The 15,214-nt window shown below is 43.7% G+C and overlaps 1 protein-coding gene and 2 pseudogenes across 3 annotated transcripts in view; 2 read left to right on the top strand and 1 right to left on the bottom strand.

Annotated features, from left to right (window-relative positions):
- The window catches only part of EMB2458 (FtsH extracellular protease family), a 166,235-nt gene that overhangs the window by 82,640 nt on the left and 68,381 nt on the right, over positions 1–15,214 (bottom strand). The window lies entirely within an intron of this gene.
- Positions 1,326–2,659, top strand: LOC148027148 (uncharacterized; annotated as a pseudogene).
- LOC148027149 (uncharacterized) lies at positions 2,771–6,613 on the top strand (annotated as a pseudogene).

A 15,214-nucleotide genomic window follows, 5' to 3' on the forward strand; every position in this document is an offset into this window, starting at 1 on the left:
ACAAAAGGTGCTCCTCTCCTCCATGCTTCCACACCAATTCAGCAAGCACTTGTGACTTACCATTCTCATCTTCCTCTCTTGGATCTTGTCGCTCGATTCTTGAATGGACGTGTAATTTGTCATTCTTGAATTTCACGAATCACCTCCCATGTCCTCTTTCCCGCACCCTATCGAAGCATTTGCCATTCTCAAATCTCATCTCCCATCCCCTCTATCCCGCACAGTGCACCAAATCAAAGCATTTGCCATTCTCATCTCCCATCCCCTCCCTCTCACTCTTGCTCTTTCAACTTTACCCCAACCCTCGGGCCTCTCAAGTCTCCCTCAACTTTCAAGAGTCGAGACTCAAGCATCTCTCTCTTTTTTTTTTCGTAAAAGGTAATTGTATTAATTACGAAAAAAAAGGTACAAGTTTACATGAATACAAGATACACAACGGCTCTAAGCCATCACGTGCAATCTCTCTGGCTCTCTAAAGCCCTAAAACTCCAAAAGAGTTACAAAAAGTCATGGCAACGACACAGAGGAAATTGTCATATGCCAGGGAAGCAAGTCCTCCTGAGGAAGTAAGTCAGAGTGCCGAATGAGATCTATCTGCCAATGCAAAAGGCCTTTAAGCCTAGCAATATGTCCCTGAACATTGTAGGCTGACGAAGCCGGTGTGGGGTATTTGGGCCGCGCAAAAGCCCAATCAAAAGGGCTTAGCGAGAAACCAACCACTGCTCTCCAGACTGCCGACAAGAGTGACCAGATTTTCTTAGTAAGAGGGCAAGAAATAAATCGATGACGGGCCGATTCCACACTGGTGGTGCAAAAGAAGCAATTGCCATTGGAGATTCGACGCTTGGAAAGGGCTAAAGCAAGAGGAAGACCACCAATCATCACCCTCCAAAGAAAGACCTTGCATTTGAAAGGTGTCTTGTTCAGCCAGCCCTCCATCACAGTTGCCTTCCACCAAGATCGAGATTTACGCAATCCCCATACAGTATTGTCTTTAGTAACCAGCCATTGATGATCTATAATCAGCAGATGATACACCTCGTTAGCTGAGGCCTTTTCCAAATTTAGGCGACCTGCAAGGTTCCAGTCCTGCCAAGGACGATCTGAAGCAAGGGCAGGAAAGGGTTGTCTGCTCTAAAGCACCATCAGAAGCTGTCCCCATAAATCACGGTATCCACGAGGGATCCTGAAACGCCTTCTGGCTGTACGAAATGATATCAAGACATTGCGACTAGCAAGGGTGGCATCTGAAACTGAAGTCAAGCCCAAACGTGCCATACGATTAAATTTTGGTCTAAGCTCATGTTTGCCTTCCCAAGAAAGTAATGGCGAGGCTGCCAACAGTTCCTGTTGAAAAGAGTTAGCAGCTAACCAATCCTCGGCTCGATGCCATTGAGCCTTCTGGAGAACCACTTTCCAGGAACATACCAAGTGAGCAAGCAGGGATGATGAAGGACTAGAAAACCGACAGTCTGCATTAAGCACATGCCACCAAGAGCTCCGAATTTGAGTATTACCATGCACAAGCCCGTGATTCTCAAGAAAATAACGGGCTATCAAGACCCACGGGTGATGATCCAGGCACATGGCACGAAAAAGAGACCAACGGAGTGCCAGCATATGAGTTTCGGCATCCAAAGCATCTCTCTCTCTCTCTCTCTCTCTCTCTCTCTCTCTCTCTCTCTCTCTCTCTCTCTCTCGGGCCTCTTTATCCATCATCGGCACCGTGACTCGTGAGAAGCACGAGGCCTTCAATTTACATGCAATCCATGTGGAGAGGAACACAAAGAAGTCCAACTCCCACCATTGGACATGTAAGTATTGCGGGAAGCGCTATACAAATGGTGCAACTCGACTTCTCCAACATCTTTCCAAGACGAGCGGGCAAGTTGCTCCATGCAAGGAGATCCCTCAAAACATTGCAGAGGAGATTCTCGCCAAGATGAGAGGGGGATCCACAAGAGGAGGAGGAAGTGCCTTATCGGCACCAACTCCTATGCCTACTAACGAGGAAGCATCCAATGTGGGCGTATCTTCAACGGATGCGGGAGAGGCCTCTACCATTGGTGGTGGGGGCTCCACATGTGCATTCGGCTCTCGTAAAAGACAAAGAGTGGAGACTCATGCGATGCCGGAGAGACAATCGTCTCTCTCTCAAGCTACCGGTCATGTGCGTGGATTCGTTGCCTTTCTTAGAGAAAGGCAACGACTTGCGGACATTGAAATTGCACGTACGGTGATTGAGTGCAATCTTGCATTCAATGTCCTAAAGCAAGAGCAATGAAAGAAGATGGTAAAAGCCATTGCCAATGTGGGTCCATGTGAAGGATGGACCGGTGTCACATACAACGACATGAGGACGAGAAAGATTGATGAAGAGAAGGAGAGGATTGATAGAGCCCTTAATCCTATTCAAATCTCATGGATAAAATATGGTTGCTCCATTCTCACCGATGGATGGAGTGATCGTAAGAAATGGGGCATTATCAACATACTCATCTCATGTCCACTTGGCACTTACTTTTTGCGGGTCGTAGATACCGGCAAGAGGGGGAGAAAAACTACGGGCGCATTCATCTACCACCACATTCGACAAGCTATCATTGAGGTATACATTACAATTTGCGTTTTAAATTTGTTTCACTTTCTTTCATTATGATAATATCATGATTCATGATTGAAATTTGATTTATACGTAACTTGTAATTTGTAAAGTGTGAACCGTGGTTGCAGATGGGCCCCTCAAATGTGGTGCTGGTTGTTACCGACAATGCATCGAATTGTCGGCGCATCGACCATTTGCTTTGAGGCCGAGTTCCCTACGATTGTGTAGACTCCATGTGCAAGTCATTGTTTGGACTTGCTCATGGAGGACATTGGGAAGCTCAAGTGGGTGAAGAGGGTGGTCCGCAAAGCTACATCAATTGTCACATTCTTCACAATTAAGGTAAAGGTGCTTGCGATGTATCCTGAGCATAGCACACTGGAGTTGAAGAAGCCTTCTTCAACTCGCTTTGCTTGCATGTGGTTGTTGCTGGAGCGTCTTTATGAGGTGCAGTCCGCCTTGCGCCTAACAGTGGTGTCCACTCTATGGAATGAGTGGGATAAGCATGAGACAGAGGAGGCCAAAGCCATGCAATGCTTGTGCCTTAATGAGCAGTTTTGGCAAAAAGTCCGTGCCGTTGTCATTGTTATGACTCCCTTTTATAGGGTGTTACGTATGAGTGATTGCAAGGGGTCCACCATGGGCCTTCTCGTTCACTTCTTTAGAACGGCATTGGCGCAGGCACGTGCTTGTACAGTGATCACAAAGGCACAGCGTGCACATGTTTTAGAGATAGCAGAGAGGAGATGGGCGTGGATGCATAAGCCCATCCATGGTTTTGCCGCATTGGTACATCCGGCCTACAAGTCACTGGCGGTCATGGATGATAGAGAGTTGCGTTCAGACCAGCTTGCTTATTTAACTCGTGTGGTCCCTGTGGATGACCACAATGCAGTACTTGAGGAGTTGGGATGCTATGCAGATCAAAGAGGGCATGTGGCTTTTACTTCTCCCACTTCTTGGAGGAGAGAGTCACTTGTGAAGCCTTTATTTTGGTGGCAAAACTTTGGATATGCACTAGAGACCCTTTAGCCCTTAGCCATGAGGGTCCTTGCCCAGGATTGCTCTTTGAGTGCATGTGAGAGAAACTGGAGTGCCTATTCTCTCATTCACACAAAGATTCGTAATCGGCTTAGCACACGGTAGTTAGAGCGGCTAGTCTATTGCTGCACTAACTTACGCATGATGAGGGCTATGATGAGCATGGGTAGTCCAAAGCAAGTAAAGTTTAAACACTTAACCATAACATTTAAAATTTGTTGTTTTAACCTTTAAACTTTGAACTTTGAAGTTTAAACTTTATTCTTTACAATTTCGACTACAGCATTTACAATGATCAATGATCAATCTTACATGCATCACCCCATTGTGTAGATGAATGTTGATACATTTAAGTTGACGGGCGACACTCTTCCGAGTATACATAAGGAGGTGGACGAGGAGGAGGAGATTTTTGCAGAGCTCTATAGAGAGCTTATAGCAGCAGATACTCGTGACACTCGTAGTCAACGTGCTCGTAGGCGAGGAGTTTGAGTACGTGGTAGCAGGGGCATGGTCATTCGACGCCCTCCATCATCGAGAAGGGGTGGATCGAGTGGCTTGCAAACATATGTAAGGCAGGGCTCTAGTAGCTCACATCCTGTGCCTCATGATGACATCCTCCCCTTGCCTACACAGCCGCCACCTAGGAAGCCATCATTTGATGATGATGGTAACCTCATCAATAAGGATGAGTATGAGTGTGTCTCATCATCGGATGCCGCGAAGCCATCTTCAAACTCTCTTGATGAGCACTCAGATGGTTCTGATGATGATAGTGATGCCTCATCATACATTCATATGACATAGGTCTCTCTTTTTTTTATATCAAATATACTAGACTGTAGACTGTTGTTGTATCACATGTTTTGCATAGCCCATGCAACCGCAATGGTCACCCTCATGTATTCATCTTATTTTGTAATGAAATGGCTAGTTTCACTTTAAACATGTATTCTATGATCTATCATTTAATGTTTTATGATTTTTGTTATTTGAAAAATCATCTTAAATTTTTTTTCGTACTAATATCGTACCATACCTTATAAAATCATAAGGTACCAATTAGTATCGTATTTTATCGTACCGTACTTTATCATACATTTCGTACCTGACAACTATAAGAGTATAGCATAAATAATGAAACCAAGAACTTTATTATGAGTCAAATGTGCACTCTCACACAAAAAGTATATAAAAATAGATTGAGATAAAAGCCATCATCCATGGCTCAATCCAAATCAAGATACATAATTACTCTAGGTGCTCATATCACTCTCAACATCAAAGGTGGAAGCATCTTTGTTTGCCACTTCAGGAGCCATCACCCTCCTCAACAAAATCACCCTCACTAATAACATTACCCTCGTCATCATACTCGGGCTTTCTAAGCTCTATGTGAGAGGTAATAATAGGTATGTTCTCCTGGGCCAAACTAGGAGTACTTGAGTCACTCCCATGCCCCCTGTAGCATCTAAGGGCCCCACAAGCATCACGGGAAGTCGATGTGGATGCCGAAGTGAAATCTCCATCGCTATCGGCACGACGGCAAATAACAACACAGGTATGGCATGCACGAGTGCGAGAGACCTGCTGGTCTATCTCCGCAAGCTCTAAGTAAAGCTCCCTACATATTTACTCATTCTCCAAGTCTCTCTAATGAGTCACACTTTTAAGTATACTAGCAAAGAGCTTGAGTGAATCCACATTTATCTATACATTTAAAAAATGAAAAACTTAGATTAAACAAATGAAACTTCTCTAAATATATTTCATAATCTATTAATAAAGTTATAAACTAAAAAATATAAAAAGTGGATATACGTTACCTATCTTGCCATAGACATCTTATGCATATTTCGTAACGTGTGTAAATTGGAGCGACAATAAATTAGACGCTCCAATTGCCATGTGCTAAGCTTATTACGAATTTTGGTGTACATGAGGGAATAGACGGAGCAATTCCTCTCATATACACCCGACGAACAATCCTAAACCATGTGAAGAGAAAGTAAGTTTAAACTTTAAACTTACAAGTTGTAACTAAAATTAAATGAAAAAATAGAAGAGATTTTCAAACCTTTGCAAAAATATATATGGAGCAATTGGTAGCTAAATGACTCCCACTAAAAAAGGGGCTTTACCAAACAACAATTCTCGCTTCCAATAAATGATAGATGCGAAAGTAATGTCCCTTTGATCACTATAATTGATAAGCTCTTGGAGAAAGGCACCATGGTACTCTTTCGCTAAAGCCTTTGAAAGAAAGGCATCGCAATCCGCAAGGACATTGGCATCCATGAAAAGAGAGGGTTTTTTTAAGGCGGAATACAAAAGTGCCACAAACCCATATATGGGTCGCTTCATCCACTCCCATCTCTTCTACATTAAAAAGATAATATCATCTCTTTTAAGGGTGGTATCCAAGATATCACTACAATAGGTGTAAGAGGATAGAGATTTAAAGAGAGATTTAGAGGCGAAATTTGAAAAAAAAAGGGAGTGAGACAATATGAATTATAAATTTTAAAACCAAAATTAAGTATGAATCTTTTTTTTTTTAAGAATACCATGAAAAAGAGACCTCCCCATCCAAGATGATCGATGATTGTATCTCCTCTGTCGCATCCGTCATAAGATGATAGAGAAGGCCAATAGAAACCCCCTCCATGTTTGTCATGAGACGCACCTTGTAGATGGAAGTGGCAACAATGACAATGCCTCTCACATCCATCCAAAATTCCTTCTTTGAGCAAAGCCTTTGAACGGTCTTTGCTTCTACTTGGCTTGATATGGACTCCCCTTTAAGCCACTCCTTGAACTCATCTGACACAACTGTTTTTTGTAGCTTATTATCAACATCATAGAGACGCTCGAGAAGAAGCCACATCACCACAAAGCGAGTCTTCGAGGGCTTCTTCAACTCCAAGTCCAAGTATGAGTGATAAGTCGCAAAAACTCAAACCTTAGTGTTGAAAGTGATAGGGATGCAGCTAGTGAATGAGTGAGTGTAACGGCTTAAGAGAGTATGAGCAAAGTGAAAGTACAAGATGATAAGAGTGTACCAACAATGTGTTGGTACACAAAGAATAAAATGTATTTATACTTAAGCCACGTAAATGTACAATGTGCGTGTACTATATACGGAGGTTACCGGGCCTTTATATCCCAACAACCTCCCACTTAAAGGTCCGATATGAACCTCTAGCTAACCAACTCCCACTAGTCGAATGCAATGCTCGTGCTAAGCTTTGCTTAGACTTTTAGTGAGAACATCTACAAGGTTCTCTTGTGTTTTAATTTTGGTCAATGTGATTTGACCATCTTCGAGAATCTGTCTGATGAAGTGATATCGCATAACTATATGCTTTGTGTGTAAATGATACATAGCATTCTTAGCCAGATACACAGCACTCTAGCTATCACATCCCAAAACTGCAGTACCCATAGACATACCGAGATCATCTACAAGTCTACTCAACCATATAGCTTCCTTAGAAGCTTCAGTAGTTGATATGTATTCAGCTTCAGTGGTACTCAATTCAACAATATTATGCAACTTCGAACACCAAGAAACAGCCCCACCAGCAATTGTAAAGACATACCCGCTGGTAGATCTACGTGTCCAAGCCACCTACCATATCTGCATCACAATAACCCTACAAACTAAGTGCACCCTGCCCATAGCAAATACTTTTTCTTTGTGTACCCTTAAGGTATCGAAGAATACACTTGACAGCCTTCCAATGTGCTTTGCCAGGATTTGACATAAACCTGCTAACAACTCCCACTACATGAGCAATGTCTAGACAAGTAGCAATCATAGCATACATAAGAGAGCCACAAGCTTATGCATAAGGAACTCTCTTCATAGCATTTGCTTCCACGTCATCTTTCAAGCTGTTGGCTTTGCTAAGCTTGAGATAAGGAGGTAAGGGTACCCCAAAAGGCTTAGCTTCAACCATGTTAAATCTGTCAAGTACCTTTCCAATGTACTTTTCTTGAGATAAAAATAGCAATTTCTGCATTCTCTCTCTACGAATCCTCATGCCCAAAATATACTCCACATTACCCAAATCTTTCATGGAGAAAGCTGATTGCGGATTTTTTAGAGCATCCAAGCTAGTCTTTCTTTTCCCAACTAGTAACATATCATCCACATACAAAACAAGTATAATGGGGTTGCCATCTGTATCCTTTTTCATGTACAAGCAATGATCTGCATGGCTGCATGTAAACTCATGAGATAGCATAAAAGTATCTAACTTTTTGTACCACTACCGTGGTGCTTACTTCAGCCCATACAGGCTGAGTTTTAGCTTACACACCATCTGCTCTTTTCCAAGAACTACAAAGCCCTCAGGTTGTTTCATGTAGATTTCCTCATCAATGTCACCATGCAAGAAAGCTGTTTTTACATCCATTTGATACAACTCTAAATCCAAAACAACAGTAAGAGCAAAAAGCACAAGTAAAGTGATCATCTTCACAACATGTGAGAAGACCTCTTCGAAGTCAATCCCTTCCTTTTGTGCATAACCTTTATCTCTTCCATAGTAGCAATTCACACACAACCAATCCCGAACCGGTTTTCGACCTTCCTGCAAGCCTCTGCTCACACCCGTACTGTGACAGAGATAATTTCCAGCGAGTAGATTGCTATAGCAATCTTCACAGACAAAGAATTCGTCAAAGAAGGATTTCAACAACTTCTACATCCGCAAAGAAGAAAGATTGCTAAAAAGCCTTTTTTTTTTTTTTTTTAACAAGCCTTGTAAACTTGACCTTGAGCTATGCTCATCCCACTAACAAGATTTCGAGTGTGTGAGGTTGTTTGAAATCTTGCAGGATGGCCGATCAAAATATGGATGATTTTATGGCCAAAGGTGATTTAACGGAACCAACGATGGAGCAAAAATCGGACCTAATTATGATGCAACTTCAAGAGGAACGAAAAGCACGTCAAACTTTGCAAGCTCAACTAGCCACTCTTCAATGATCTACTGTCGATAAAGATGGACCACAACCTGAAGATGTTATACGATGCTTCCCTTTGGCAAAGACACAAGACCCCAAGTATCATTTGCATATAGAGATTTAATCTGTTCCTGCATAGCTAGCTCCCACTTACTACTGAACTCACATGACTTGGCCTCTTTGTATGAGAGGCTCACCCTCATCTGTAAGCATCACATAATGCAAGGAGGGGTCAAACCTATGTGGTTGCCTTCTTACGCGTGTAGACATGCGTAGCCAATGATCAACATTTTCAGGAATTGGGTCTACATCTGGAGGTATATTATTTTCAGCATTTATTGGCTGTTGTAAACCATTTTCAGCATGTTGTTCATGCTGTACAGCACCTTCATTTTCATTTCCAGCACCTGCATTTTCATAATCAGCAAGCCTATCTTGCTGTCCATGACTCCTTGTGCTTCTATTTGCTGTCCATCATCATCTGGCTCCAAAATAACGGCTGATCATCAGTTTCAACCTATGGTACAGCACCTTGAGGCTCATTTTCTGAAGTAATGGGTGGCTGCAAACTCTGAAATTTCACCTTTTTCATATCTTCATTAGAGGCTAAAGAGCCTTTCAGAAATTTTGCCTCATTAAACACAACATTATGGCTGCGAATAATTTTCTTGGACTGACGTAACCACACTTTGTAGCCAAATTCACCCTCATCACCATAGCCCATGAAAATGCCTTTGGTGGATTTTGGGTCAAGTTTGTTCCTCAGCTCATCCCTAACATGCACAAAAGCATCACAGCCAAATATGCGTAAATGGTCATATGAGGCCGATTTGCCAGACCAAACCTCCTCAGGGATGCCATTATTTAAGGACTTGTTTGGAGAGCGGTTGCAAATGTAAACCGTGGTTTTAAGTGCCTCTCCCCAAAATGCATGAGGGGGATTAGCAATGGACAGTATGCACCGCACTCTTTCACATAAAGTCCTGTTATATCTTTCGGCCACCCCACTTGAAGAAGGGTTGTAAGGGGCTGTAAACTTCCTCTTAATACCATGTAAGTCACAAAATGACTTGAATTCAGTCGATGTGAACTCACCCCCATTATCAGTTCTCAAGCATTTCAGCTTTCTACCTATCTGAGTGGTCACAAATGCATGAAAAGTTTTAAAAACAGCAAACACTTCACTTTTCTTTTTCAGCAAGTATACCCAAATCTTCTTGGAACAATCATCAATAAAGGAGACAAAATATGCAGCACCACCCAATGATTTCACGGACATACTACATATTGAGCTAAAATATGCATTACTTGCTGATTAGCCTCTTAAACAACCCCAAAATACACTAAAAATACTCTTTTAGAGTAAAACCCTAAAACGGGGAGCGGTTCGAGAGAGTTCAGTGGAAACCCTAAAACGGGGAGTGGTTCAAGAGAGTTCAGTGGAAGCCCTAAAACGGGGAGCGGTTCGAGAGAGTTCAGTGGAAACCCTAAAACGAGCGGTTCAAGAGAGTTCAGTGGAAGCCCTAAAACGGGGAGCCCTAATTTTTGGGGCGCCCTTCCACTTCTATAAATAGAAACGCTGCCCCCATTCTGAGATCATCCTTGTTTTGCAGGTTACACCAGCCCAAACACCCTCTACTGCTGTTGGCGCCTAGTTTCCAGCCTGCAGCCCGCCTCCATCTGCTGTCTAGCCATCATCGACTGCAGCCACATCATCTTCAACCTGTCCATTGCTGTAGGCGATAGCTCTCAGCTGCTGGCGACTGCTCCAAACTGTCCCAGACTGCTGTTCAGCCTGCTGTCCACCATCTCCAGGGTCAACCAGCCTGCGTTTTCAGCATTGCAGGCCCTGAAACTCTCAGACACTATTTCAGCCTGCTGTTTACAGCAGACTGTGCACAATTTCCAGCCCCCAATAGATAGTACACTGCTGCATTTACCAGTTTCCAGCCTCCAAACTACTGCATTTTGGTGACCAGCCTGTTGCCATTCACTATTCAGCACTCCTACACTCCGACTGGTGGTCAAAGGCTTGGGATCCGTCTTCAGTGGACGTCACACTCCGACATTGCTCTGCCCTTGAGCACACTGTACACTCTTACATTCATTTACAGCATTCATTCACTTCAGAGTTGTGTTCTCTCTCTCCCTTCTTCTGTTTGTGTTTGAGTTTTTGTGTTTGAGTTTTGAGTTTTGCGTTTAGGGTTTGAGTTTTGCCCTATGTGTCTATGTCTGTGTCTTTGTGTTTCTGTCGTGGTCGTACACTCTGTGTGTCCTCAGTGCAAACCCTAGCAGTCTTCTTAACACTACATACATTAGAATGCACTAAGTCCAAGACATTGGACTTACGAGAGACACCAGCGTAAAATGAATTTTTCATTTGCTTTCCAAACTGACACTCATTACAAAAAATCAAGTTTAGAGCATTTTCCATCAACCATCTTCAGAGAGGTAAGGACATCAAGTCCTTTTTGGCTCATATGGCCTAATCTCTTATGCCATAACTCCAAGTGGCTGCAAATTTCAGCAACTGCAAGAAACTTGCCATTCAAGGCTTTACAGTGCAAACAATACAATGTGCCCTTCTTGGTTCCTTTTGCAATCAGCATGGAACCTTTTTTACTTTCCACAAACCACCACCAAACAGTGTGGTCTAGCCATGCAAGTCAAGCTGACCAACAGATAGTAAACTCTTTTTAATGCCAGGCACATATCTAACATCTTTAAACACAAGCTCTTGACCATTGTCTAAAGACAAGTGTACGGTGCCAATCCCATCAATGCTGCAAGCATGGTTATTTCCAAGGTACACCTTTCCATAACTGCCTGCATTGAACATAGCGAGTTACATGGAAAGAGGCACCAGAGTCTACAATCCAAGTTTGAGTGACACCATCATCAACTAACAAGAGTGCATCAATCACATCAGCCTTGCTAATCTACATATCCTACATGTGACATACAAGGGCATCATAATCAACTGCACATAATACATCAGCCTTTGTATCTGAAAGCTTTTCTATGACCACGCTAGAGGCCACATTGGCCTTCTCTTTGCCTTTGGTTGTCTCCGATGCATTTATCTTTTCTTCCTTCTTCTTCTTATCTCCTACATTCTTCTTTCTCTCTTGTTCCTTCTTATAATACCTGCAATCAGGTTTCTTGTGGCCCTTCCAACCACAGTGATAGCAAGTAATGTCACTCTTATCCTTTCCTTTGCTCTTGCTCCTGTATCTCTGCCCTACATTTGCATTTTTCTTTTCAGCCCTGCCTCTTATATTATAAGCTGAGTTGCTGCCTTCTCCACTAGACATACATCTAATTTCTTCATTCAAGAACCCTCACCCCATCATATGAGAGGTTGGGGTTATTGCTGAGTGAAACCACCAAGGTTTCCCAAGAGTCAGGCAATGTCATGATCAAAAAGATCTCCCTCAACTTATCATCAAAGTCCAAGTTTACATCTTTGAGCTGATTTAGAATCCCTGTAAATGCACTCAAGTGCTCAGCTGCAGGCTTTGACTCATCCAGTTGCATATTCACCAACTTGTGCATTAAATACACCTGATTAACAGGTGTGGTGATCTCATAAGTAGTTTTCAGCTTCTCCCATATTGAATAACCTGTGTCTAAACCCTTAATGTTTGTCAGAATCTCATCAGTGACACCTATCTTTATGTAAGTCACAGCCTTTTTATTCACTTTGGCCCAATTTGCATCAGACATTAGTGCGGGTTTATCTTCCTACAAAGCATCCTCACAATCCTTCAAGAACAAAATCCCCTACATATGGTCTTTCCAAAGGTCAAAGCCATGACCATCAAACCGTTTGATCTCCATCAAACTCTTGATGTCTGAACTGGAAGATGTTGCAGTCATCTTATCACAAACACAAGAGTAAATGTACTAATCTGCGGAAGCACAAGCTGAACTAGCAAAATACCCTGCTATTTTTCCTCAACCAGAAATAAATCTTTGTTGTTTGTACATTAACCAACCACTGCACGGGCAAAAGGTGCAGAAATTTACCAAATTCTACGCAAAACCCCAAAATTTCAAGTCCAAAATTGCATTAATGTCTGTCAATCTGACCCACCTGAGTAAAGCTTTGCCAATACATGAAAAGCCCCACATTTATGGAATCCAATGTCAGGAAATTTCACCCAAAAAATGCAAATTTTTGACAAAATGGCAAAATCCCCAATTTAATTGAGGTCACCGCTCGCGATGTCTGCAATTTCTGACCCAAAAGTCACTGATAGGCATGAATGATGCCAAATTTGGAAAAAGCCCCAAATTTTAAGCTCAATTTTGCACAGAATTGAGACCGCCTCCAGTGTGTGAACTGCCTCTAAGAAGTAAATGGTGATTGAAAAAAATTTTATTTTTAACCCAAAAAAAAAAAAAAAAAAATTTGACGTGGATCGACAAGGGGTTAGGCGGGTCGCGCGGCTGTCGCATGGCGTCGGTTCTTGCCTGGTCCACGCGTGCGTGTCGTGCCCGTTGCTGCCGGTGACTAGCATCAACTCTTGCCTACTCCTGCTGGTCGCCGCCGCTGGACACAGTGCCTATCGCCCAGTCACCTACCTGCTGAATCGCCGTGCCCGCAAGCTCTGCCTACTCCACGCTGCACCTACTGCCTGCTAGTTGCCACACGCTCAGCACCTCGCCTAATCCTCCTCCCGCCTGGTCCTTCACTTGGACCTGCAGTCGCCCAGCTGTCAAGTCTTCTGCCTACCGTTAGCTACTGCACGCCAGCTACTGCAAGCCTTGTAGTCATCACCTGAATCTTGGGAAGCGTGCAGAGTCTTGGCTCTGATACCAGTTGTTGGAGGCCATAGGGACGCAACTCGAGCAGGAGTGAACGAGTGAGTGTGACGGCTTGAGAGAGTGTGAGTAGAGTGAAAGTACGAGACAATAAGAGTGTACCAACAATGTGTTGGTACACAAAGAATAAAATGTATTTATATTTAGGGAATGTAAAGGATGCGTTCACATGTACAATGTGCATGTACTATACACGGAGGTTACCGTGCCTTTATATCCCAATACTTAGAGTTGACAAAGCCAACAATTGTGCAAGCATCGTTGACAATCCTTGCCACCCACTCCAAGTTACCTATATCTTCCAAAAGACGTGTAGCGCATGGTATCCATACTATGGACGGAAACTTGGCCTCAAGTTTTTGCCCCATAGATGCACGATTCAAGGCGTTGTCCGTGAAACCTTGCACCACATTTTGTGATCCAACCTACAAGATTATACATAATGAAGTTAGAATAAATTTGGGAGGTTAAAAGAAAAAAGAGATTGCAAAATCATGGATTTATAAGCATTACCTCAATGATGGCTTGCCGTATGTGCCAATATATGAACAAGCACGTGATTCTCCTTCCCCTTGTGCCCCATCTACCACTCATAGGAAGTATATGCCAAGTGGGTAAGAGACTGTCAGAGTGCAGCAGTGCGGAAGCGTAGGACTGAGAGAGAGAGAACGCAGAGAGAGAAGGGAGAGAAAGAGACAGTGGACGATGAAGATCTGCTGTACATAGAATGCAGAATACAAAGATATACACGGGCGCAGTGTGCTGGACTGTGTGTCTCCACCTCGACGATGCGACCTGCTGTCCACCTCGAAGTCTGCTGCAGTCTGCACTGTCTGCTGTCTGAAATCTGTGAACAGAGACAGAAATCTGCACGGCACCGGTTTGTGATCTGCGACAAAGAAGAGTCGGGAGATTTATGAGACTGCTGGAGACGTCAGGTATAAATAGCCGACATCTGCCCAAAAAAATAGGACAGGTCGGCTGCATTAAATGCAGCCGACTGGGCTGCAGGCAGTCGGACTGCCACATGGCAGTCCGACTGCCTGCAGCCCGACTATGCAGCCCAGATCCTGCCTGCCTGGCAATGATCTCTAACACCCCCTCTCAGAGCCTGGGCAGGGCAAAAGCCTGAGGGATCTGGAATGTCTCCGAAGTAGAGCCTGAGGAAGCGCCTTCGTAAACAAATCCGCAAGATTATCCTCCGTCTTGCAATACTCCACAGTGATGGTCTCATCCAAAAGCTTTTCTCGGATGAAGTGGTACTGGATCTCAATGTGCTTCGTCCGGGCATGAAAAACAGGATTCCTCGCCAAGGCAATGCAACTTTCATTGTCACATCGCAGCAACGTAGAATGAGTTTGGGGACACCCAAGCTCCTCCAACAATCTCCGAAGCCACACAACCTCGCATGTGGTGGAAGACGCGGCCCGATACTCCGCCTCAGTAGACGAAAGGGCTACCGTGGGCTGCTTCTTGCTACTCCATGAAATAACACCTGCACCCAAAGTAAAGCAGTAACCTGTTGTAGACCGCCTGTGGTCCACGTCACCGGCCCAATCCGAGTCGCTCCAACCTGCAAGTACAAGATCTGACCCATCTGTCCCTGCGGGGTAATGAATCCCCAAATCAGACGTCCCCCTCAGATACCGAAGTATCCTCTGAGCAGCCTGCCACCAATGCACCGTCTTAGGTTCGCTCATGAACCCTGCCAAGAGCCCAACAGCAAAACATAGATCAACCCTGGTGTTGAGAAGCCAAATCAAGGAC

This window comes from Lygodium microphyllum, chromosome 13, assembly GCF_053477565.2.
Source record: "Lygodium microphyllum isolate KBCC chromosome 13, Lygodium_microphyllum_v1.1.10, whole genome shotgun sequence".
In the NCBI taxonomy this organism is placed as follows: Eukaryota; Viridiplantae; Streptophyta; class Polypodiopsida; order Schizaeales; family Lygodiaceae; genus Lygodium; species Lygodium microphyllum.